The 26,361-nt window shown below is 41.3% G+C and overlaps 1 pseudogene; it reads left to right on the top strand.

Moving 5' to 3' along the window:
• The first annotated feature begins 2,926 nt into the window (after positions 1–2,926).
• LOC117307827 (elongation factor 1-alpha 1 pseudogene) lies at positions 2,927–5,293 on the top strand (annotated as a pseudogene).
• The last annotated feature ends 21,068 nt before the right edge of the window (positions 5,294–26,361 follow it).

The following is a 26,361-nucleotide window of genomic DNA, read 5'->3' on the forward strand; positions in this document are numbered from 1 at the left end:
CGGGAGAGGCCACAACAGTGAGAGGCCCGCGTGCCGGAAAAAAAAAAAAAAACCCAACAACAACAAACTAGTGAATATAACAAAAAAGAAGCAGACTCACGGTTATAGGGAACGAATTAGTGGCTACCATTAGGGAGAGGGAAGGGGGAAGGGGCAATATAGGGGTAAGGGATTAAGAGGTACAAACTACTAGGTATAAAATAAGCTATAAGTGTATATATTGTGCAACATGGGGAATATAGCCAATATTTTATAATACTATAAATGGGATATAACCTTTTAAAAGTGTGAATATTGTACACCAGTAATTATATAATATTGTACATCAACCATACTTCAGTTTTTTAAAAATGGGTTGTTTGGTCTTTATTATTGATTTGTAAGAGTTTAAAAAAATATTCTGGATAGGGAATTCCCTGGAGGTCCAGTGGTTAGGACTCGGCGCTTTCACTGCCAGGGCCTGGGTTCAATCCCTGGTCAGGGAAGTAAGATCCCACAAGCTGCATGGCGTGACCAAAAATAAAAAATTCTGGATACAAGTTCTTTATCAGATACATATTTTGCCTATGGAAATAACCCAAAATACAGACAAAGAGTCATTCATGAGGTTTTTCACATCAATGTTATTTACAATTGTGATGAAATTGGAAATAAGTTACAATCTAATAAAAGGGAAACTGTTCACTTCTTTACGATTCAAAGGAATATTTTACAGCCATTTATTAATATTAAAAATGTAAAGACATAGAAACCTGCTTTTGATGTAATTTTAGGCAGAAAATAAAATTATGTATAATATCAGCTATGCATTAAGAAAGCCTGGAAGTATATGCCAAAGCAATGAGGGTAATACTGTCTAACTGGTAAGATTATGGCTGGTGTTTAGATTCTCAATACTTTTCCAAACTTTTCAAGGTTGATACGGTAAGCCTTAGTTAAACAAGAAAAAAGCATCTCATAAAGAGGTAAATGGTTACCACAGTGGTTGGTGCTTCCTTTACAAGCTCACCTAGACTGAGGCATGATTTGTGATACCATTAATAACCAGGTGGGTTAGTCAATAGCATAGCAGACCAGCCAAAAGCTTTGAACTGTAATTCCAGCTCTGCCCTTGAACTTCAGGCTGTTTTTCACTCCTGTTTAAAATGGGACTCAGAACTGTGAAGTACTTATCAAGACTGCCATGTAGCTTTCTGGGGAACTGCTTCCCAGGTATGTCCTCTCAAATATGCAACAGCTCTTGAGATTTGTTGAGTGACTTGGGAAGATAATCTTGAGAAGTCAGGCCTGCCTTTAATATTTAGAAGAGAGAGCCTCTGTGCTTCTGCCGATACACAGATACAAAGAGCTGGAGGGCAAGCAACAGGGGTAGTTAAGGAGAAAAGCCTTGGGGTGAAGAAAATATGGGAGGCAAGAAGAGAAAGACAAGGGTGAAAAGAGGAAATGGACGAAAGAATTGAGAACCCAAGCAAATAAGTCTCTGGACTGAGAACTGTCATACTTTGAATAAGAATTTTGTAGCTACATTTTGCACCTGTAAAGTCTTACTCTGTAAATGATTTGTATCCTTTTACTCATTTTCCTTTCTAGTTCTACAGCTATTTATGTCATCCTCTGGAGACTGGAAAGAGAGGACAATTACTACTGGGTTTACTGAGAGGAAGGAATTTAAGGTGCTTCTATAGGAATGACTCTCATAAGAAGGCAGTTTCCTAAGGCAACATATTTTGTCAAGATGAGTGATTCAGCTCATATCAGAGATATTTTTGAACATGGTCAATTACTTTACCTAAGGCAGCCACACTATATATGTTTGCTGATGTGTAACTCATGAAACCAAGAAATAATATTCAAATGATTATTTAGAAGATCAAGTAGAGGGTTTTAAAAAAAATTGGTAGCCAACAAAATCTAGCCAAAATTCTTTTTTGAAACTTGATAATATGGAAATGCAAAGGGCCTAGAATAACCCACACAATCTTGAAGAAATACAAAGTGGGAGGACTTACTCTACTGTCCATTACATGTATTATAAATAATTGTGTCACAAGGATGGACATACCGACCAATGAAATAGAGTATAAATCCATAAGAAGATCCATGCCTATGTGGATATTTTATTTATGACAAAAGAGACACTGCAAAGCATTAAAGAAAAGATAATCTTTTCAATAAATGGTGCTGGGAGCATTGAATAAATTATGTGGAGAAACTTGACACCTACCTCATACTATACATGAAAATTCATTCCATCCCCATGCACTTGCAGTCCATGAGCCAAAGGGATATGCAAAGATGCTTAATTAAACATTTCAGGGCTGGTTTCTCTGTTCATATCCAATTCTGGTGCTTAGGAACAGGGACCATGCTGATGCCCAAGGGCAAAAAGCCCCACTTCCTTTAAGGAAGGGGGCAAGCCTGACCCTGATGCCCAGTAAGGGGCAACCCTGGGCTTTTTGTTTTTCATGCTTTTCTTTTTGTTGGCCTTGTGCTGAGTTTGTTTACAAAAGATGTATTTTGTTTAACCAAATATTAAAAATGGAAAACTTGGTACATTAAAAAATTCAATCTAGATGTATCATAGACTTAAATGTAAAAGGCTAAATAAAGCTTCTAAAGGAAGAAGAGCTTCATGACTTCAAGATAAGAAAAGATTTTTAATAAGTACTAATCATAAAGAAAAAGATCATTTGAGTACATTAAAATTTAAAACCTCATTAAAGGCAAGGAAAGACTTTTAAAATAGGAGACAAAAAGAACTGATCATAAAGAAAAAGACTGATAAATTTGAGATTAATTTAACATTGGTATAAATACTTTCCATTTATTAAAGGATACAGAATATGCAGAAAATATTTGCAAACCTATAACCTACAAAGAGCTCATGTATGAAATACATAAAGAAATCCTATAAACCAATAAGAAAATGACAGTCAACCCAGAAGAAAAATGGGTAAAAGATTTGAACAGATGCTTCTGGGGAAAAAAAAGGATATCCAATGGACAATAAACATATGAAAAGATACTTAACATCCCTAATAATTAGAGAAATGCAAATAAAAACTATAACCAGATATCATTATATACCCACCAGAATGGCTAAAATTAAAAGACCAGTACTACCAGGTGTTGGTGAGGATGTGGACAGCAGATACTCTTATATGGTGCTGGAAGACTGCAGAGTGGTACAACACTTTGGAAAATTTTTTATAGTATTTAATAAAGTTGAAGGTACATATAAATTTTTACCCAGCAATGCCATTTATAAGAATATACCTAATAAAAATATGTGTACATGTTCTTTTTTTTTTTTTTTTTTTGGGTACATGGGCCTCTCACTGTTGTGGCCTCTCCCGTTGCAGAGCACAGGCTCCGGACGCGCAGGCTCAGCCGCCACGGCTCACGAGCCTAGCCGCTCCGTGGCATGTGGATTTTCCCGGACCGGGGCACGAACCCGTGTCCCCTGCATTGGCAGGCGGACTCTCAACCACTGCGCCACCAGGGAAGCCCCTGAGTGAATCTTAAAAACATATTGTTGAGTAGAAGAGGCCAGATCCACAAGAATATACATTAGCTTTTTTCCCAACGGGTTTGCCACCAGGACACGGGTGTCCTAAAAACCTAAGCAAAACCTAAGCAAAAACGGGAAAGGAGAAGACCCACATCAACATCGTTGTCATTGGACACATAGATTCGGGGAAGTCTACCACTACTGGCCATCTGCTCTACACATGTGATGGGATAGACAAGAGAACCATTGAAAAGTTTGAGAAGGAGGCTGCCGAGATGGGAAAGGGCTCCTTCAAGTATGCCTGGGTCTTGGACAAACTGAAAGCTGAACGCGAGCGTGGTATCAGCATTGATATCTCCCTATGGAAATTCAAGACCAGCAAGTACTATGTGACCATCATTGATGCCCCAGAACACAGAGACTTCATCAAAAACATGATTACAGGCACATGCCAGGCTGACTGTGATGTCTTGATTGTTGCTGCTGGTGTTGGTGAATTTGAAGCAGGTATTTCCAAGAATGGGCAGACCCGTGAGCATGCCCTTCTGGCCTACATTCTGGGTGTGAAACAACTAATTGTTGGAGTTAACAAAATGGATTCCACTGAGCCACCTTACAGCCAGAAGAGATAGGAGGAAATTGTTAAGGAAGTCAGCACCTACATTAAAAAAATTGGCTACAAACCCAACACAGTAGCATTTGTGCTAATTTCTGGCAGGAATCGTGTCAACATTCAACCATTCCAACATGCTGGAGCCAAGTGCTAACATGCCTTGGTTCAAGGGGTGGAAAGTCACCCGTAAAGATGGCAATGCCAGTAGAACCACACTGCTTGAAGCTCTGGATTGCATCCTGCCACCAACTCGCCCAACTGACAAACCCTTGTGTTTGCCCCTCCAGGACGTCTAAAAAATTGGTGGTATTGGCACTGTCCCTGTGGGTCAAGTGGAGACTCGTGTTCTCAAACATGGCATGGTGGTCACCTTTGCTCCAGTCAAAGTGACAACTGAAGTGAAGTCTGTTGAAATGCACCATGAAGCTTTGAGTGAAGCCCTTCTTGGGGACAATGTGGGCTTCAATGTCAAGAATGTGTCTGTCAAAGATGGTCGTCATGACAATGTAGCTGGTGACAGCAAAAATGACCCACCAATGGAAGCAGCTGTCTTCACAGTTCAGGTGATTATCTTGAACCATCCAGGCCAAAGCAGTGCTGGATGTGCACGTGGGCTGGATTGTCACACAGCTCACATTGCTTGCAAGTTCGCTGAGCTGAAGGAGAAGATTGATCGCCATTCTGGGAAAAAGCGGGAAGATGGCCCCAAATTCTTGAAATCTGGTGATGCTGCCATCGTTGATATGGTTCCTGGCAAACCCATGTGTGTTGAGAGCTTCTCTGGCTATCCTCCTCTGGGCTGTTGTGCTGTTCATGACATGAGACAGGCGGTTGCTGTGGGTGTCATCAAAGCAGTGGACAAGAAGGCAGCTGGAGGTGGCAAGGTCACCAAGTCTACGCAGAAAGCTCAGAAGGCTAAATGAATATTATCCTCAATACCTGCCACCCCAGTCTTAATCAGTGGTGGAAGAACGGTCTCAGAACTATTTGTCTCAATTGGCCATTTAAGTTTAATAGCAAAAGACTGGTTAATGATAACAATGCATTGTAAAACCTTCAGAAGGAAAGGAGAATGTTTTGTGGACCATTTGTTTTGTTTGTGGCAGTTTTAAGTTATTAGTTTTTAAAATCAGTACTTTTTAATGGAAACAACTTGACCAAAAATCTCTCACAGAGGGCTTCGCTGGTGGCGCAGTGGTTGAGAGTCTGCCTGCCGATGCAGGGGACGCGGATTCGTGCCCCGGTCCGGGAAGATCCCACATGCCGCGGAGCGGCTGGGCCCGTGAGCCATGGCCGCTGAGCCTGCGCGTCCGGAGCCTGTGCTCCGCAACGGGAGAGGCCACAACAGTGAGAGGCCCGCGTACCGCAAAAAAAGAAAAACAAAAAAATCTCTCACAGAATTTGAGACCCATTAAAAAAGTTTAATGAGAAAAAAAAGAATATATATTATATAATTCCATTTATATAAAGTTTAAATACAGGTCAAACCAAACTATACTGCTTAGGGTTCCATGCTTAGGAGAAAAGCTACAATGAGAAACAAGGAAATAATTATCACAGAAGTTAAGGTAATAATTATCTTTCAAAAGAAAAGGAGTAGTGATTAGGGGAAATCACTTTTGGGGTTTCTGGAATATCGGCAATTTTGTATTTCTTGACCTGTGTGTTGCTTTGTGAAATGTCATCAAGCTGTTTCGTAAACTTCACTGTTTGTCTGTTAGACTGGCCCAAGAAGACATAGAAAAATTGAATAAACCAATATCCACAGAAGAAACTGAAATGGTAGCCAAAGATCTACTTCCTAAAAGAAACCAGATCCTATAACTCTATGATTAGATTCTATGAAACTTTTAAGGAACAAATATTTCCTACCTTATCCAACTCTTCCTGTGCTATAACTCACATCAGAACTAAATTTAAAAGCAGGAGAAATTTAAAATAATAAGCTCACTTATAAAAAGATACCAAGATTCTAAATAAAATACTAGCAAATTGAATCTTGCAATTCATTAAAAGAATAATTATCATGACGCAGGATTGAAAGGATATTTTAACACCAGAGTATCAAGAATTCTACTAACTAGAAGGATGATGTAAGCATGAACTTAGTAGATGCCACAAGATCATTCATGTGTGGTATAGCCATACAATGGGATATCATTCAGCCATAAAAGGAATGATGTCCTGATACATGATACAACGTGGAGGAAGCTTGAAAACATGCTTAGTGAAAGAAGCCATGCACAAAAGTCCACATACAGGCATACCTTGGAGATACTGCAGGTTCAGTTGCAGACTAACTCAATAAAGCGAGTCACAGGAATTTTTTGGTTTCCCAGTGCACATAAAAATTATGTTTACACAGTACTGTAGTCTAATAAGTGTGCAATAGCATTATGTCTAAAAAAACAATTAAACATTGAAAAAACAGCCTTAATTAAGAAATAGGGCTGTTGGAAAAATGGCATCAATAGACTTGCTCGATGCAGGGTTGACAGAGACCTTCAATTTATAAAAAACACAATATCTGTGAAGCACAATAAAATGAGGTATGCCTGTATCGTACAATTCCATTTGTATGAAATGTCCAGATTAGACAGATCCATAGAGACATAATTTTTCTACCAGCTGTAACAAAAAACACACCCCTGTCAAATCAGACTCATGCCAGAAATGCAAGTAGGTACTGAGCATATACCCTGAGAAAACCATAATTCAAAAAGATACATGCACCACAGTGTTCATTGTAGCACTGTTTACAATAGCCAGGACATGGAAGCAACCTAAGTCAGCAAATGAATGGATAAAGAAGATGAGGCACATATACACAATGGAATATTACTTAGCCATAAAAAGGAACGAAATTGAGTTATTTGTAATGAGGTGGATGGACTGAGAGTCTGTCATACAGAGTGAAGTAAGTCAGAAAGAGAAAGACAAATACCGTATGCTAACGCATGTACATGGAATCTAAAAAAAATGGAACTGATGAACCTAGTGGCAGGGCAGGAATAAAGACACAGATGTAGAGAACGGACTTGAGGACTTGAGGTGGGGGAGGGGAAGCTGGGATGAAGTGAGAGAGTAGCACTGACATATATACACTACCAAATGTAAAATGGATGACTAGTGGGAAGCTGCTGCATAGCACAGGGAGATCAGCTTGATGCTTTGTGACCACCTAGAGGGGTGGGATAAGGAAGGGTGGGAGGGAGGCTTAAGAGGGAGGGGATATGGGGATATATGTATACGTATAGCTGATTCACTTTGTTATACAGCAGAAATTAACACAACATTGTAAAGCAATTATATTCCAATAAAAATGCAAGTATGGTTCATTATTTGGATTTGCATTAATATGACACTATATTAATAAATCAAAGGAGAAAAACAATATAATCATCTCAATAGATACTTAAATACCATTTAGCAAAATTGATTTCTGACTAAACAAAACAAAATCAGGACTTCCCTGGTGGCACAGTGGTTAAGAATCTGCCTGCCAATGCAGGGGACACAGGTTCGAGCCCTGGTCTGGGAAGATCCCACATGCTGCAGAGCAACTAAGCCCGTGTGCCACAACTGAGCCTATGCTCTAGAGCCCGCAAGCCACAACTACTGAAGCCTGCATGCCTGGAGCCCTGCTCCGCAACAAGAGAAGCCACTGCAATGAGAAGCCCGTACACCACGACAAAGAATAGTCCCCAGTCGCCACAACTAGAGAAAGCCCGCGCACAGCAACAAAGACCCAATGCAGCCAAAAAAACAAAACAAAACAAAATCAAAACAAAAACCAGAAAGGCTTACTATCATGAATAGCTAGATTTTTTTTGCCATTATAAAGATCCAGTATCATACTTCAATTACCATTAAAGTAAGGAAGAAGACATTATACCTTAATAATGTTCTGGAAATCCTAACCAGTACAGTTAAATAAGAAAAGAATTTAAGAGATATCTCTTAAGGTAGGAGATACCTTTCATACCTTAAGTAAGACACTCTTAAGGTAAGAAAGGTTTATTATTTGTAATTGTATCAAAGGATAACGAGAAACCTGAAGAGTAAAAAGAACTGTTAGGAAGTTGTGGGAAATGCAAAAATGGCTACGATATTTTGAAGCTCTTCTCAGGAGTGGAGTATATTTCTTCACACTTTGAATTTGAGTTGAACTATATGACTTTCTTTAGAACATTGGGAAATTAGCAAGTTTGAAAAGTGCTTGTGCATTGGAACTTGCCCTCTTTTATGTTTTAAGGAAATCTGAGACCACTACTCTGTGAATTAAGCCTAGGTTAGCTTGCTGGATGGTGAGACACATGTGTCAAGTCATTGACATTACCCAAACTGACACAGAACAAACTCCCAGACCCATGAGGCCATCCCAGACTACCTAGGCCAGTTGAGGTGCCAGTTGACTGCAGAGATAAACTGAACTGGCCTAGACGAGGACACCAGTTGATCTGCAGAGTCTTGAGGAATAACACATGCTTGTTGTTTTGAGCCACTATGTTTTGGGGTGTTTTGTTATGCAGCAAAAGCTGACTGATACAGAAATTATAAGTGAACTTATTAAAGTGGTCAGCTACTTTTTTACCATTAGTGTACAAAATTGACAAATGGTTAGAAAATATAATGGAGGAAAGATCCCATTTACAACAGCAACACTACCACCAATATACCTGAAAATAAACATAACCAGAAATAGACAGGACCTATATAAAGAAAATGTAAAATCTCTATTAGGGAATATTAATTCTTGCTAAATTAATCTGTAAACTCAATGTGATCTCAATCAAAATGTCAAAAAAATGTAAACATTAGAAAATCTTAATGGGTTCATTAGTAGAAATAAACAAGAAAACTATCTGAATGGAAAGATATTTGGGGGGCAGTCAGATTAGATATTTTATTGCATTTTGAAGTTACAAGAATTAAAAACAGTTTCATTCCAGAAAAATGTAGAGAGACCAACAGAATCAAATAGAGAATCCAGAGCAGACTAAAATACAAATGATTTTAGTAAATGGTAATGGTGACATTTCCAATTCATGAGAGGAAAGATAGATTATTTTTAAAAGTGTTGGGACTAGTTGGGGGAATAAATTCAAGCTATATAACCTCACTTCTTTTATCAAAGTAAATTCCAGAAGGAATGTAATGTAAAATGTTAAAATGAAACTATAAAGGTACTAGTAGTAAAGAAGCCAGATACAAAAGGTCACATTTTGTATGGTTACATTTATGTGAAATGTCCTGGGAATCCATAGAGAAAGAAAGTAGATTAGTTGTTGCCGGGGGTGGGGGGCGGACAGGGAAATGGGGAGTGACTGCTTAATGAATATGAGGTTCCTTTCAGGGTGATGAAAAATTTGTAAAATTAAATCGTGGCAATGGTTGCACAACTGTGAAAATACTAAAAATCACCGAATTGTATACTTTAAAAGGGTCAATTTTATGGTATGTGAATTATATTTCAGTAACACTCTTCCTTAAGAAAAAAAGAGGAAGAAGAAAATGAAAAGCCCAGAGACTGGAGAGTCCAGGGGAGGCTCTGACCCAAGTAATGAGGTCAGGTACAGTGGAGCTGGGTCTGGAAGGGTATTTTTCGGAAGTAGATGTTTTATACGAAGAAAGGGAGCAAAAGAAATTACCTCTCTTGGCTCTGATTACTGCATCACTCAGCCTCTTCCCAGGACTTATGGACTCTGCATGCCCTGGATAATTATTTTAAACTTAATAAATGGTTTTCAGTAAAAAAAAAAATTACTAGAAGAAAACATGAGTGAATTCATTTATAATCTTGTAATGAATACCTTTCTAAGCATGACACAAAACCCAGAAGTCAAATGGAAAATGATTGATCCATTTGCATAGAAATCAGCAGTTTTTATATTAAAATACCACATACAGGTAATAATAGTATTATAGTTATGTTTTTAAAAGATTTTTTGTCTTTAGAGATACGTACTGAAACACGTGTGGATGAAATGATATGATGTCTGGGATTTGCTTCAAAATAACTTGGGATGGGAGTGAAGTTTGGTAATGAGTCCATGGGATACTCTTCTCTCTAATTTTTTTAAGTTTGATTTTTCCATGACAAAAAATTAAACAATAAATAGCAAGAAAAATGTATGTACAACATAAAAAGATAAACTGGGAACAAATATTTGCAGCATAAAACATTAAAAGGGCTTGGGACTTCTCTGGCAGTGCAGTGGTTAAGACTCCATGATCCCAATGCAGGGGACATGGGTTCGAGCCCTGGTCTGGGAAGATCCCACATGCCGCTGAGCAACTAAGCCCGTGCACCACAACTACTGAGCCTACACCCTAGAGCCCGTGCTCCACAACAAGAGAAGCCACCCCAATGAGAAGCCCGTGCACTGCAAAGAAGAGTAGCCCCTACTTGATGCAACTAGAGAAAGCCTGCATGCAGCAGCAAAGACCCAATACAGCCAAAAATAAAATATAAATAAATTTTTAAAAATAAGTATGGCATTTATTGCCAAGCAAGAAGAACAGGTACCTTGTGCTCAAAAGACCCAAACTCCCACATGGCTTTCGGGGAAGGGTTTTGAAAGACAATGTGAGGGAGAGGGTCACAGGTTTGCGTGACCCAGCCCATGCATATTTCTCTGATTTGTTGACAGTGAGATAACAGGGTGCTGTTTTGGGAATCTCAATTATCAACCTTCTGTGTCCAACCGGTCTGGGGTCTATGTGCTAATGGTCAGCATGCAGTTAACTTCCTCCACCTGGTGGGGGTTTTAAGTATCTGCAAAACAACTCAAGGATATGGCTCAGGATATTATCTATAGCCCTTGAGGAGGAACTAAAGGTCCTTGACTTTGTTTTATGGCTAAACTATTATTATTTTGTCTTGCTTGACTGCTTTTCTTTGTTTCTGCATTTTCTCACTTCTCTGATTAAATTTATTCTTTGGGGCGTCCCAGGTGGCGCAGTGGTTGAGAATCTGCTTGCTAATGCAGGGGACATGGGTTCAAGCCCTGGTCTGGGAAGATCCCACATGCCGCGGAGCAACTAGGCCCGTGAGCCACAACTACTGAGCCTGCGCGTCTGGAGCCTGTGCTCCGCAAAAAGAGAGGCCGCAATAGTGAGAGGCCCGCGCACCGCGATGAAGAGTGGCCCCCGCTTGCTACAACTAGAGAAAGCCTTCGCACAGAAACGAAGACCCAAGACAGCCAAAAAAATAAATAAATAAACAAATGTGGGGTTAAAAAAAAAAATTTATTCTTTGGAACGAGGGGAAGGCCTAGGAGGTTAAAACTTTTCTACAAATAAGAGGCAGGGGACACGGGGGTCTGTCCCCGAGAAAGCCTTGCAGGATCCTGCTCATTTTCAGGTTGATCTCTAAGATACATTATTACGAAATCAAGGCAGTAGAGTTTCACAGAGTGTGTATTGTATGGCCCATATGTATACATTTTAAGAAATGTGTGTGTTGTATGTGCATGTGATATGTTTATTATAATTTTTATATAACCATAACACATTTTTCTAGAGTTATAAATAAATTATTAATAGTGGGGAAAGGAGTAGTGATGTTGGTGGTGAAAGTAAGATTTAATTTTAAAACTTTTTGTAGTGCTTGGATTCCCCTTCCCCCATTTGCATGTATTCATTTTAATTTTTTCTAAGTTTAAAGGAAATGGAAGCTTTTGCACTCAAAGGCTGTGAACCTTGGCATATGGTTTACAAGATAAAGTTCCATTTGTATGTAGTAGCTAACCATCCCTTTTTTTGTCATTTTTCCCTTGCTGCTTTCAATAATTTGTCTTTAATTTTTGCCAGTTTGATTACTACGTGTCTCAGCGTGTTTCTCCTTGGGTTTATCCTGTATGGGACTCACTGCGCTTCCTGGACTTGGGTGGCTATTTCCTTTCCCATGTTAGGGAAGTTTTCGACTATAATCTCTTCAAATATTTTCTCTGGTCCTTTCTCTCTCTCTTCTCCTTCTGGGACCCCTATAATGTGAATGTTGTTGCATTTAACGTTGTCCCAGACGTCTCTTAGGCTGTCTTCATTTCTTTTCAGCCTTTTTTCTTTAATCTGTTCTGTAGCAGTGAATTCCACCATACTGTCTTCCAGGTCACTTATCCGTTCTTCTGCCTCAGTTATTCTGCTATTGATTCCTTCTAGTACATTTTTCATTTCAGTTATTGTATTGTTCATCTCTGTTTGTTTGTTCTTTAATTCTTCTAGGTCTTTGTTAGACATTTCTTGCATCTTCTTGATCTTTGCCTCCATTCTTTTTCTGAGGTCCTGGATCATCTTCACTATCATTATTCTGAATTCTTTTTCTGGAAGGTTGCCTATCTCCACTTCATTTAGTTGTCTTTCTGGGGTTTTATCTTGTTCCTTCATCTGGTACATAGCCCTCTGCCTTTTCATCTTGTCTATCTTTCTGTGAATGTGGTTTTTGTTCCACAGGTTGCAGGATTGTATTTCTTCTTGCTTCTGCTGTCTGCCCTCTGGTGGATGAGGCTATCTAAGAGGCTTGTGCAAATTTCCTGATGGGAAGGACTGGTGGTGGGTAGAGCTGGCTGTTGCTCTGGTGGGCAGAGCTCAGCAAAACTTTAATCTGCTTGACTGCTGATGTGTGGGGCTGGGTTCCCTCCCTGTTGGTTGTTTGGCCTGAGGTGACCCAGCACTGGAGCCTACCTGGGCTCTTTGGTGGGGCTAATGGCAGACTCTGGGAGGGCTCATGCCAAGGAGTACTTCCCAGAACTTCTGCTGCCAGTGTCCTTGTCCTCACGGTGAGACAGAGCCACCTCCCGCCCCTGTAGGAGACCCTCCAACACTAGCAGGTATGTCTGGTTCAGTCTCCTATGGAGTCACTGCTCCTTCCCCTGGGTCCCGATGCACACACTACTTTGTGTGTGCCCTCCAAGAGTGGAGTCTCTGTTTCCCACTGTCCTGTCAAAGTCCTGCAATCAAATCCCGCTAGGCTTCAAAGTCTGATTCTCTAGGAATTCCTCCTCCCGTTGCCGGACCCCCAGGTTGGGAAGCGTGATGTGGGGCTCAGAACCTTCACTCCAGTGGGTGGACTTCTGGTGTATAAGTGTTCTCCAGTCTGTGAGTCACCCACCCAGCAGTTATGGGATTTGATTTTACTGTGATTGTGCCCCTCCTACCATTTCATTGTGGCTTCTCCTTTGTCTTTGGATGTGGGGTATATTTTTTGGTGAGTTTCAGTGTCTTCCTGTCGATGATTGTCCAGCAGCTAGTTGTGATTCCAGTGTTCTCGCAAGAGGGAGTGAGAGCACGTCCTTCTACTCCGCCATCTTGGTTCCTAATCTGCTAACCATCCTTTTTAATAGGTAAAATTTCAAAATCATAACATTAAACCTTATTTTTGCCTTTCTACGCCTTTCTTCCATTCCTCCTTCTCTCCTTCTGTTCCCCCTAGGTGTTCCCTTCCCTGTCTAAGCCCAAAACCACTGAGCATGTGGCTGTTACACAAGGCATTGCGATGTCTTTGGAAGTGCTGCCTCATACTTTTTCACAGCTCTCTTTGCACCTGGTACACTCACAGCACGAACTGAAAACTCAATACCTATTTGAAAACAAAAATTTTCTTGGGCACGATTGATACCCTTGCTTTGAAAGTCGCAAAGCTGTAGTGCTGAATCCTTCATTTCCAGCACGTCAATCATGCCCTTCTTTTCACTCAGGACCCCTCACTTTTTAGGGATATCACGTCCACTGCAAGTGCCAAGCCCAAACCTCTCACTATGTGGGCATCCACTAACTTTTCACAGATGGTTTTCCATGTCTTTATAAAGGATCCTTTCACTTCCTTCTCAGGGTGGGCCAAGTACAGAGAAGAGCCCTGGACCCTTGAGCCAATAGAACAAAGTTTAGCCCTAGCTTGGCCACCAACTCTAGACCCAATGTCCTCGTCTACAAAATGCAGATGAACTCTAGAAACCCTCCCACCCCTGATCCCCGCATTCTCACTTCCGGTGCTAATGCTCTGCAAAGAGCATCACGCCCTCCTCTTCCCTCACCATGTATATCTTAGTTATCCCCTGCCCAGAATCTTTCCTTCAATTTACTAGCTCTTTAAGATATTAGCATAGTATATTTTCCAGGCTTTGTTGTTTAGCTTTTTCCCCTGTTTTCTCTCCTTATCCTCTTATTTTCTTCGGAAGGATAATGACTCCTTCACTCAATAATTCAAATCATAAATATCAATCTAGTTTGATTGCGTCTAGGTAGACACCTCTTCTTCTCCCTCTTAAATGAAATCACAACTCAAAGCCACCCCCTTGTAGAGCATTTGTAGTTTACATCACAGCCTTAAGAAGCAAGGGATAAAGCTTGACAGGGCAGAAAGCATGTGAGTCTCGGAGGAACAAGGACGAGAATCAACTCCCAGCACCACTACTCCTTCTCTTAACCTGCTTGACCCTCAGTTTCTTCATCTGTATTACAGAGGCAATAATAGTTCACTCTTGCCCACCTCCCAGTCCCCCTGCCCCACCTGGTCAGAGCTGACAACTCAGTCTGTCCTCAGGATCCATCGTCTCTACAGGTGGCACCCCCAGTGCCCAGGCCTTCCAGGAGTCCTTTTCTGCTGCCGTCGTACCCCACTCACTGCCCTCATGGCTTGCCTCACTCAGCCTATCCTCCTCAGGGAACCGGAGCTCTCTGTGTAGAAACAGTGGGGAGAGGCGGGTGGAAGGAGGCCACAGAGGAGACAGATGAGTGGAGAGGGCTGAAGGGCAGTTCTCCAGCTCCAAAAAAATTCAGTGTGAACAGACTCCTCATGTAGTCACTGTTCCCCCAAATGGACATTTAGAATTATCTCAGAGGTAGGACTGCTTTTTGTTTGGAGATAAATCTTAACAGGGTGAGGTGACTCATGCTTTCATTCCATTGTTTGGGAGGCCAACAGCCTCCTGAAAGCAGATACCAGCTCTCCCTGCATGGTTTCTCCTTCACTCGGTTGCTTCCATCTAAGCATCGAGAAGAGCTTGCAGGTGTTGTTTTATTTCACACTCATGGTGCGCTGTTCTGTGTTGTTTGTTACAACGCTTCCCACAACTTTCTTTTTCTCCCCCATCTCCAAAAATAGCAAATGACATTGCTGACCCGGATTTTCCACCTGAGTCTGTTTTTCATTTTGAGAGAGCGCAACATGGGTGCTGAGTGTTGCCTCAGCACCGACTAAATACTGATATTTAACTCTAGGACAAAGTCAGAGGTTATCCGTTTCTGCTATGCAGCTGCAAATGTGTCTTTATTCTTGGCATGAGAAGAAAGGATGTTATTTGTGATGGAAGAATTACATATGGGAAAAGCTTGGATGTGCCTGGATTTCTGCACAAAATATGTTCCTGAAACTTAATGTGTACATAGATTTATCTTAGAGCAAAGTCAAGCTTACCCAAAATGACTGGTAAACACAGTTTCCATGATAACAAGTATCTTGAGAGAAGACTTACCCTTTATATGACACATGTGTAACCTGGTTTCTGCAGGCCACACCACCCAGGGCATTCAAGGGGGGCCATAGGACCAGTGATAACTCCCTGGCAGGACCAGCTTCATGGGTGGGTACCCTATGTAGCTGTCCGGGCTCTGCCCTCCGGAAGGTCCTGTGCTGTAACGTGCTGCTGTCACCATCATGAAACCCTGAAATTTTAAAACAAAGGGTCTACATTTTAATTTTGCCCTGGGCTCTGCAAATCATGTAGCCAACCTTGTTCCCTGACTCTTGGTCCATCTACTTTTGTTCCCCATTGCTACAGCCTCTGGTTAAATCCAACCCCAGTGATGTCCAGGAGCCCCCTGGGGGTGGGTTTCGCAGAGGTTGATGAAGCCATCTCGTCACCTACTTTGTGCCCACTTCATTTCCTTCCTCTCCTGCGCTCACAGGCACTGTGGCCAGGATTTGTGGCAGCCCTCAGGGAGCTACAGACAGGGTGCCGTGTCCTCTGGACTCCCCAGAGGGCTGTGTGTTCCGGCAGAAGTGTTCTCCACTCTCTTGGTAAATACATTTTACCTTTCGCCCCTAAGCCCATCTGCTTGCGCCCCAAATGCCTCACACAGCTTAGTGAGAAAATGCCCCTCCAAGGTCTGCTTGTGGCCCCCTCCCTTGTCTCAGCCCCTAGACAGCAAGCTTCTACCTTCCCAGTCTCCCGGTCAATGCCTCTCCTCCAAACCTTCCCTTTTCCCCTTCCAGCCACCTTCCTCCCACCTAGAGCTTCACCATCCACCCTTTGGTTCCTGTTTTCCTTGGAAGCCGTCACTAAACAGGGATGAGCACTTTTCAAAGAACCATTGCATTTATCAACTGTGTGTTTTTCAGAACACCTTTTCTGGCATATGTTAATAAATGCAACAAAACAGAGGGAGGTTCACTTATCATATGAATTGGGAAAAACTGCATATTAGATGCTTTTCTCAGAGATTTAACTAATCACTGTTAAGTAAGTTGAAAGTTCAGGGAAGAAACTATTTAACACAGTGTTTACCAAATTGAATTGGGCATTCAACACTTACTGCAAACACACACACACACAATTAAGTTAGCATTCTGCAGACAGTATACTTGGGGGGGGGGATGCTCACTAAGAGTATAATAAACTTAATTTATGTAACTTCATTCTTAGCATAATTTAATCTTTTCTTGAGGACTCATAAGGTACCGGTATTTATCAACTGATCTCTGGACAAATGGAAATTAAACACACTCTGAATCACACTTAAAACACGCTAAGGACATTTAGCCTTACATAGAGCTAGGTACATAGATAGCACAGACTTGCTGCATTACTGAATTTAAAGAAACTCTTTGGGCCTCAGTTTCTTATAGGGGTTGGGTAGTTGGTCTCTAAGACCATTTAATAAATGTTGAGTCTTGTATGCCAGGCACTGAGATGTGCAGAATAGGCTCCTCCTCCAACAGAACTCACAGTTCAGTAGAAAACAAGCAAGAAACAAATAACGATACTACAACATGATATTGTTACAAGAGATATATACTTAGTGATATGGGACACTGAGTTGGGTCTTAAAGTGTGAGCAGGTGTTTGTTAGGATGAGAACATACGAGGAAAGGGACTTCCAAGCTAAGTGTACAGCACATATAAATGCATGGAGGCTTAAAGCACTAAAACTTTTAGAGACACTCTAGGTCTAAATTCCTTGACTTTAAAAAGTTTTAATAAATATTAATAAATTCCATAATGCAAAACATCATGCCCCAAATCTGAGTTTGATATGTTAAGTCTCCTTACAGTGGAATATTCTGAGCTTGCCAGAATTCAGGTAATATTCTGAGGTTTTCTTAAGATAAATTACTGGATAGTAACTAATCCCACACCCCTTCAAAGTCTGCATATGCCAGGAAGCCCAGCAACAGTGGCCAAATAGCTCTGGTCCTGCTAGTGGTTCCCATTCTGCAGACTTCTGTCCTGCCCGAGTGACATCTGGACGGCTCACGAGGGTCAGTCCAGAGCCTCACGTCCCAGGCTTTTTCCAGTTGGGCTCCACAGCTCTCTGGGTTTCAACAGCAGCTTCTACGGTTCTGTGGCTCGTTCCAATGAAATAGTGTGTGCGTGTGTGTGCGTGCCCATGCACGTGTGTGTATAAAATTACTGAGGCTTCTCATATTTGACCTTTGAGCCTATAATTTTGAATCTGGTTCCTTTTTCTCTTCTGTCTCCAGAAGAGAACGCAGAGCAACTAAGCCCGTGTGCAACAACTACTGAGCCCACGTGCCACAACTACTGAAGACCGCGCGCCTAGAGCCAGTGCTCTGCAACAAGAGAAGCCACCGCAATGAGAAGCCCGCGCGCCGCAATGAAGAGTAGCCCCCGCTCGCCGCAACTAGAGAAAGCCCGCGCGCAGCAACAAAGATGCAATGCAGCCAAATATAAATAAACATTAAAAAATTAAAAGGAAGATTAAAATATAAAGCACATCATGATAATGCTGTCAGAAAAATCTATTGGAGAAACTGCTACCACAGCCTCCATTCCTAGCATTCATGTGTACCTATGACTTATCATTATTCTTTTATTTATTTTTATTATTATTATTTTTTTGTGGTATGCAGGCCTCTCACTGTTGTGGCCTCTCCGTTGCGGAGCACAGGCTCCGGACGCGCAGGCTCAGTGGCCATGGCTCACGGGCCCAGCCACTCCGCGGCATGTGGGATCTTCCCAGACCGGGGTATGAACCCGTGTCCCCTGCATTGGCAGGTGGACTCTCAACCACTGCACCACCAGGGAAGCCCTCATTATTCTTATTTATCAGTTATTTCAGGGTGTTTCTTCCCAGCAAGGTCCCAGGATACATTTTGATTATGAGTTTCTTTGTTTGCTTTATAAACAATACTAAACCACTATCAACTAAAATATGGTGCTTAATAAAGCAACCAGTGATGCCCTGATATATATGCATTTGAAGTCAAGGCCTGGTTACTTAGGAGAGGTGACTCATTAGGTGGGTAAAGCTTTTGCAGGAGTTATTTTTAAATGAACTCCTGAGCATGCATTGTCACCTAAAAAAAAGAAGGGTTTTTAGAGGATGGACAAAAAATGGGCTAATTTAGATGCCTGAGAAAATAGCTTGAAAAATATAGGCCATTTGCTCAGGCTAGAGAGGGTACCCCAGGGGTAAGGACATAGGAACTGGACAAACAGAGCAGAGCCACTAAATAGAAGGGAGAGAGGAGCTGAGGGAAAATTTTGAGAGGTGCCTAAATTTTACCTTGGTTGACCATGCTTAATGTTATAATGCTTTACATTTTTATTTTGATTAGATGTGTCTAATGTTAGATTTGGAAGTCTAACATCCAAGTAACAGTATGTTCAATCCACACAACAGAGTACTACACAGCTGTAAACACCAATGAGTACTATATGGAACAATCCTGCAAATACAGGGTTAGAGAAAACAAAGTAAGGTAGGAAAAGTGTCTATGCAATACTACTGTTTTATCTAAGAAGGGAGATTAAATACACAAAAATACTTGCTTTTCTTTTTTTTTCTTTTTTTTTAACATCTTCATTGGAGTATAAATGCTTTACAATGGTGTGTTAGTTTCTGCTTTATAACAAAGTGAATCAGTTATACATATACATATGTCCCCATATCTCTTCCCTCTTGAGTCTCCCTCCCTCCCAACCTCCCTATCCCACCCCTCCAGGCAGTCACAAAGCACCAAGCTGACCTCCCTGTGCTATGCGGCTGCTTCCCACTAGCTATCTACCTTACATTTGGTAGTGTATATATGTCCATGCCTCTCTCTCGCTTTGTCACAGCTGACCCTTCCCCCTCCCCATATCCTCAAGTTCATTCCCTAGTAGGTCTGTGCCTTTATTCCTGTCTTACCCATAGGTTCTTCATGACATTTTTTTTTCTTAACTACCATATATATGTGTTAGCATACGGTATTTGACTTTCCCTTTCTGATTACTTCACTGTGTATGACAGATTCTAGGTCTATCCACCTCATTACAAATAGCTCAATTTCATTTCTTTTTATGGCTGAGTAATATTCCATTGTATATATGTGCCACATCTTCTTTATCCATTCATCCGATGATGGGCACTTAGGTTGTTTCCATCTCGAGTCTATTGTAAATAGAGCTGCAATGAACATTTTGGTACATGACTCTTTTTGAATTATGGTTTTCTCAGGGTATATGCCCAGTAGTGGCATTACTGGGTCATATGGTAGTTCTATTTGTAGTTTTTTAAGGAAACTCCATACTGTTCTCCACAGTGGCTGTATCAATTTACACTCCCACCAACACTGCAAGAGGGTTCCCTTTCCTCCACACCCTCTCCAGCATTTATTGTTTCTAGATTTTTTGATGATGGCCATTCTGACTGGTGTGAGGTGATAGCTCATTGTAGTTTTGATTTGCATTTCTCTAATGATTAGTGATGTTGAGCATTCTTTCATGTGTTTGTTGGCAGTCTGTATATCTTCTTTGGAGAAATGTCTATTTAGGTCTTCTGTCCATTTTTGGATTGGGTTGTTTGTTCTTTTGTTATTGAGCTGCATGAGCTGCTTATAAATTTTGGAGATTAATCCTTTGTCAGTTGCTTCATTTCAAAATATTTTCTCCCATTCTGAAGGTTGTCTTTTGGTCTTGTTTATGGTTTCCTTTGCTGTGCAAAAGCTTTGAAGTTTCATTAGGTCCCATTTTTGTTTTTATTTCCATTTCTCTTGGAGGTGGGTCAAAAAGGATCTTGCTGTGATTTATGTTCATAGAGTGTTCAGCCTATATTTTCTTCTAAGAGTTTGATAGTTTCTGGCCTTACATTTAGGTCTTTAATCCATTTTGAGCTTATTTTTGTGTATGGTGTTAGGGAGTGATCTAATCTCATACTTTTACATGTACCTGTCCAGTTTTCCCAACACCACTTTTTGAAGAGGCTGTCCTTTCTTCACTGTACAAAAGATAAGGTGACCACTTATCAAAGATAAGGTGACCATATGTGCGTGGGTTTATCTCTGGGATATCTATCCTGTTCCATTGATCTATCTTTCTGTTTTTGTGCCAGTACCATACTGTCTTGATTACCATAGCTTTGTAGTATAGTCTGAAGTCAGGGAGCCTGATTCCTCCAGCTCCGCTTTTCGTTCTCAAGATTGCTTTGGCTATTCGGGGTCTTTTGTGTTTCCATACAAATTGTGAAATTTTTTGTTCTAGTTCTGTGAAAAATGCCAGTGGTAGTTTGATAGGGATTGCACTGAATCTGTAGATTGCTTTGGGTAGTAGAGTCATTTTCACAATGTTGATTCTTCCAATCCAAGAACATGGTATATCTCTCCATCTATTTGTATCATCTCTAATTTCTTTCATCAGTGTCTTATAATTTTCTGCATACAGGTCTTTTGTCTCCTTAGGTAGGTTTATTCCTAGAGATTTTATTCTTTTTGTTGCAATGGTAAATGGGAGTGTTTTCTTAATTTCACTTTCAGATTTTTCATCATTAGTGTATAGGAATACCAGAGATTTCTGTGCGTTAATTTTGTATCCTGCTACTTTACCAAATTCATTGATTAGCTCTAGTAGTTTTCTGGTAGCATCTTTAGGATTCTCTATGTATAGTATCATGTCATCTGCAAACAGTAACAGCTTTACTTCTTGTTTTCTGATTTGGATTCCTTTTATTTCCTTTTCTTCTCTGATTGCTGTGGCTAAAACTTCCAAAACTATGTTGAATAAGAGTGGTGAGAGTGGGCAACCCTGTCTTGATCCCGCTTTGGTTGAAATGCTTTCAGTTTTTCACCACTGAGGATGATGTTGGCTGTGGGTTTGTCATATATGGCCTTTATTATGTTGAGGAAAGTTCCCTCTATGCCTACTTTCTCCAGGGTTTTTATCATAAATGGGTGTTGAATTTTGTCAAAAGCTTTCTCTGCATCTATTGAGATGATCATATGGTTTTTCTCCTTCAATTTGTTAATTTGGTGTATCACATTGATTGATTTGCGTATATTGAAGAATCCTTGCATTCCTGGAATAAACCCCACTTGATCATGGTGTATGATCCGTTTAATGTGCTGCTGGATTCTGTTAGCTAGTATTTTGTTGAGGATTTTTGCATCTATGTTCATCAGTGATATTGGCCTGTACTTTTCTTTCTCTGTGGCATCCTTGTCTGCTTTTGGTATCAGGGTGATGGTGGCCTCGTAGAATGAGTTTGGGAGTGTTCCTCCCTCTGCTATATTTTGGAAGAGTTTGAGAAGGATAAGTGTTAGCTCTTCTCTAAATGTTTGATAGAATTCGCCTGTGAAGCCATCTGGTCCTGGGCTTTTGTTTGTTGGAAGGTTTTTAATCACAGTTTCAATTTCAGTGCTTGTGATTGGTCTGTTCATATTTTCTATTTCTTCCTGATTCAGTCTTGGCAGGTTGTGCATTTCTAAGAATTTGTCCATTTCTTCCAGGTTGTCCATTTTATTGGCATAGAGTTGCTTGTAGTAATCGCTCATGATCTTTTGTATTTCTGCAGTGTCAGTTGTTACTTCTCCTTTTTCATTTCTAGTTCTATTGATTTGAGTCTTCTCCCTTTTTTTCTTGATGAGTCTGGCTAATGGTTTATCAATTTTGTTTATCTTCTCAAAGAACCAGCTTTTAGTTTTATTGATCTTTGCCATCATTTCCTTCACTTCTTTTTCATTTATTTCTGATCTGATCTTTATGATTTCTTTCCTTCTGCTAACTTTGGGGTTTTTTTGCTCTTCTTTCTCTAATTGCTTTAGGTGCAAGGTTAGGTTGTTTATTCAAGATGTTTCCTGTTTCTTAAGGTAGGATTGTATTGCTATAAACTTCCCTCTTCGAACTGCTTTTGCTGCATCCCATAGATTTTCGGTCGTCGTGTTTCCATTGTCATTTGTTTCTAGGTTTTTTAAAATTTCCTCTTTGATTTCTTCAGTGATCATTTCGTTATTATGTAGTGTATTGTTTAGCCTCCATGTGTTTGTGTTTTTTACAGATCTTTTCCTGTAGTTGGTATCTAGTCTCATAGCGTTGTGGTCAGAAAAGATACTTGATACAATTTCAATTTTCTTAAATTTACCAAGGCTTGATTTGTGACCCAAGATATGATTTATCCTGGAGAATGTTCCATGAGCACTTGAGAAAAATGTGTATTCTGTTGATTTTGGATGGAATGTCCTATAAATATCAATTAAGTCCATCTTGTTTAATGTATCATGTAAAGCTTGTGTTTCCTTATTTATTTTCATTTTGGATGATCTGTCCTTTGGTGAAAGTGGGGTGTTAAAGTCCCCTACTATGAATGTGTTACTGTCGATTTCCCCTTTTATGGCTGTTAGTATTTGCCTTATGTATTGAGGTGCTCCTATGTTGGGTGCATAAATATTTACAATTATTATATCTTCTTCTTGGATCAATCCCTTGATCATTATGTAGTGTCCTTCTTTGTCTCTTCTAACAGTCTTTATTTTAAAGTCTATTTTGTCTCATATGAGAATTGCTAATCCAGCTTTCTTTTGGTTTCCATTTGCATGAAATATCTTTTTCCATCCCCTTACTTTCAGTCTGTATGTGTCTCTAGGTTTGAAGTGGGTCTCTTGTAGACAGCAAATATATGGGTCTTGTTTTTGTATCCATTCAGCCAATCTGTGTGTTTTGGTGGGAGCATTTAGTCCATTTACATTTAAGGTAATTATCAATATGTCTGTTCCTGTTCCCATTTTCTTAATTGTTTTGGGTTCATTATTGTAGGTCTTTTCCTTCTGTTGTGTTTCTTGCCTAGAGAAGTTCCTTTAGCAGTTGTAAAGCTGGTTTGGTGGTGCTGAACTCTCTCAGTTTTTGCTTGTCTGTAAAGGTTTTAATTTCTCCATCAAATCTGAATGAGATCCTTGCTGGGTAGAGTAATTTTGGTTGCAGGCTTTTCTCCTTCATCACTTTCAGTATGTCCTGCCAGTCCCTTCTGGCTTGCAGAGTTTCTGCTGAAAGATCAGCTGTTAACCTTATGGGGATTCTCTTGTGTGTTATTTGTTGTTTTTCCCTTGCTGCTTTTAATATGTTTTCTTTGTATTTAATTTTTGATAGTTTGATTAATATGTGTCTTGGCATATTTCTCCTTGGATTTATCCTGTATGGGACTCTCTGCACTTCCTGGAGTTGATTAACTATTTCCTTTCCCATATTAGGGAAGTTCTCAACTATAATCTCTTCAAATATTTTCTCAGTCCCTTTCTTTTTCTCTTCTTCTTCTGGAATCCCTGTAATTCGAATGTTGGTGCATTTAATGTTGTCCCAGAGGTCTCTGAGACTGTCCTCAGTTCTTTTCATTCTTTTCTTTATTCTTCTCTGCAGTAGTTATTTCCACTATTTTATCTTTCAGGTCACTTATCCGTTCTTCTGCCTCAGTTATTCTGCTATTGATCCCATCTAGAGTATTTTTAATTTCATTTATTGTGTTGCTCATCGTTGCTTGTTTCATCTTTAGTTCTTCTAGGTCCTTGTTAAATGTTTCTTGCATTTTGTCTATTCTATTTCCAAGATTTTGGATCATTTTTACTATCATTATTCTGAATTCTTTTTCAGGTAGACTGCCTATTTCCTCTTCATTTGTTAGGTCTGATGGGTTTTTATCTTGCTCCTTCATCTGCTGTGTGTTTTTCTGTCTTCTCATTTTGCCTATCTCTCTGTGTTTGGGGTCTCCTTTTTACAGGCTGCAGGTTCGTAGTTCCTGTTGTTTTTGGTGTCTGTCCCCAGTGGCTAATGTTGGTTCAGTGGGTTGTGTAGGCTTCCTGGTGGAGGGGACTAGTGCCTGTGTTCTGGTGGATGAGGCTGGATCTTGTCTTTCTGGTGGGCAGGTTGACGTCTGGTGGTGTGTTTTGGGGTGTCTGTAGACTTATTATGATTTTAGGCAACCTCTCTGCTAATGGGTGGGGTTCTGTTCCTGTCTTGCTAGTTGTTTGGCATAGGATGTCCAGCACTGTAGCTTGCTGGTCGTTGAGTGAAGCTGGATGCTGGTGTTGAGATGGAGATCTCTGGGAGATTTTCACCGTTTGATATTATGTGTAGCTGGGAGGTCTCTTGTGGACCAGTGTCCTGAAGTTGGCTCTCCCACCTCAGAGGCACAGTACTGACTCCTGGCTGCAGCACCAAGAGCCTTTCATCCACACGGCTCAGAATAAAAGGAAGAAAAAGTAGAAAGAAAGAATTAGTAGAAGTAGAAAGAAAGAAAGAAGGGAGGGAGGGAGGGAGGAAAGAAGGAAGGAAGGAGGGAAGAAAAAAAGAAAGAAAGAAGATAAAGTACAATAAAATAAAGTAAGATAAAATATAATAAAGTTATTAAAATAAAAAAACAATTATTAAGAGAAAAAAATTTAAAAAAACAAAAAACGGACAGATAGAACCCTAGGACAAATGGTGGAAGCAAAGCTATACAGACAAAATCTCACACAGAATAATACACATACACACTCACAAAAAGAGAAAAAGGGGAAAAAATCATAAATCTTGCTCTCAAAGTCCACCTCCTTAATTTGGGATGATTCGTTTTCTATTTATGTATTCCACAGATGCAGGGTACATCAAGTTGATTGTGGAGCTTTAATCCGCTGCTTTTGAGGCTGCTGGGAGAGATTTCCCTTTCTCTTCTTTGTTCTCATAGCCCCCAGGGGCTCAGCTTTGGATTTGGCCCCGCCTCTGCGTGTAGGTCGCAGGAAGGCGTCTGTTCTTCGCTCAGACAAGACGGGGTTAAAGGAGCCGCTGACTCGGGGGCTCTGGCTCACTCAGGCCGGGGGGAGGGGCGCGGAGTGCGGGGCGAGCCTGCGGCGGCAGAGGCCAGCGTGACGTTGCACCAGCCTGAGGCGCGCCCTGCATTCTCGCGGGGAAGTTGTCCCTGGATCCGGGGACCCTGGCAGTGGCGAGCTGCACAGGCTTCCCGGAAGCGGGGTGTGGATAGTGACCTGTGCTCGCCCACAGGCTTCTTGGTGGCGGCAGCAGCAGCCTTAGCGTCTCCTGCCCGTCTCTGGGGCCCGCGCTTTTAGCCGCGGCTCGCGCCCGTCTCTGGAGCTCCTCCAAGCAGCACTCTTAATCCCCTCTCCTCGCGCACCAGGAAACAAAGAGGGAAGAAAAAGTCTCTTGCCTCTTTGGCAGCTCCAGACTTTTCCCCGGACTCCCTCCCGGCTAGCCGTGGCGCACTAAGCCCCTGCAGGCTGTGTTCACGCCGCCAACCCCAGTCCTCTCCCGGCGCTCCGACCGAAGCCCGAGCCTCAGCTCCCAGCCCCGCCCGCCCCGGCGGGTGAGCAGGCAAGCCTCTTGGCCTGGTGAGTGCCGGTCGGCCCTGATCCTCTGTGCGGGAATCCCTCCGCTTTGCCCTCCGCACCCCTGTGACTGCGCTCTCCTCCGCGGCTTCGAAGCTTTCCCCCTCCGCCACCCGCAGTCTCTGCCCGCGAAGGGGCTTCCTAGTGTGTGGAAAACTTTCCTCCTTCACGGCTCCCTCCCACTGGTTCAGGTCCCGTCCCTATCCTTTTGTCTCTGTTTATTCTTTTTTCTTTTGCCCTAACCAGGTACGTGGGGGGTTTCTTGCCTTTTGGGAGGTCTGAGGTCTTCTGCCAGCGTTCAGTAGGTGTTCTGTAGGAGTTGTTCCACGTGTAGATGTATTTCTGGTGTATCTGTGGGGAGGAAGGTGATCTCCGCGTCTTACTCTTCCGCCATCTTCCCAGAAGCCCCCGCTCAAGTTCAGATTTTGTTGC

Source organism: Tursiops truncatus, chromosome 14 (assembly GCF_011762595.2).
Source record: "Tursiops truncatus isolate mTurTru1 chromosome 14, mTurTru1.mat.Y, whole genome shotgun sequence".
Taxonomy (NCBI): Eukaryota; Metazoa; Chordata; class Mammalia; order Artiodactyla; family Delphinidae; genus Tursiops; species Tursiops truncatus.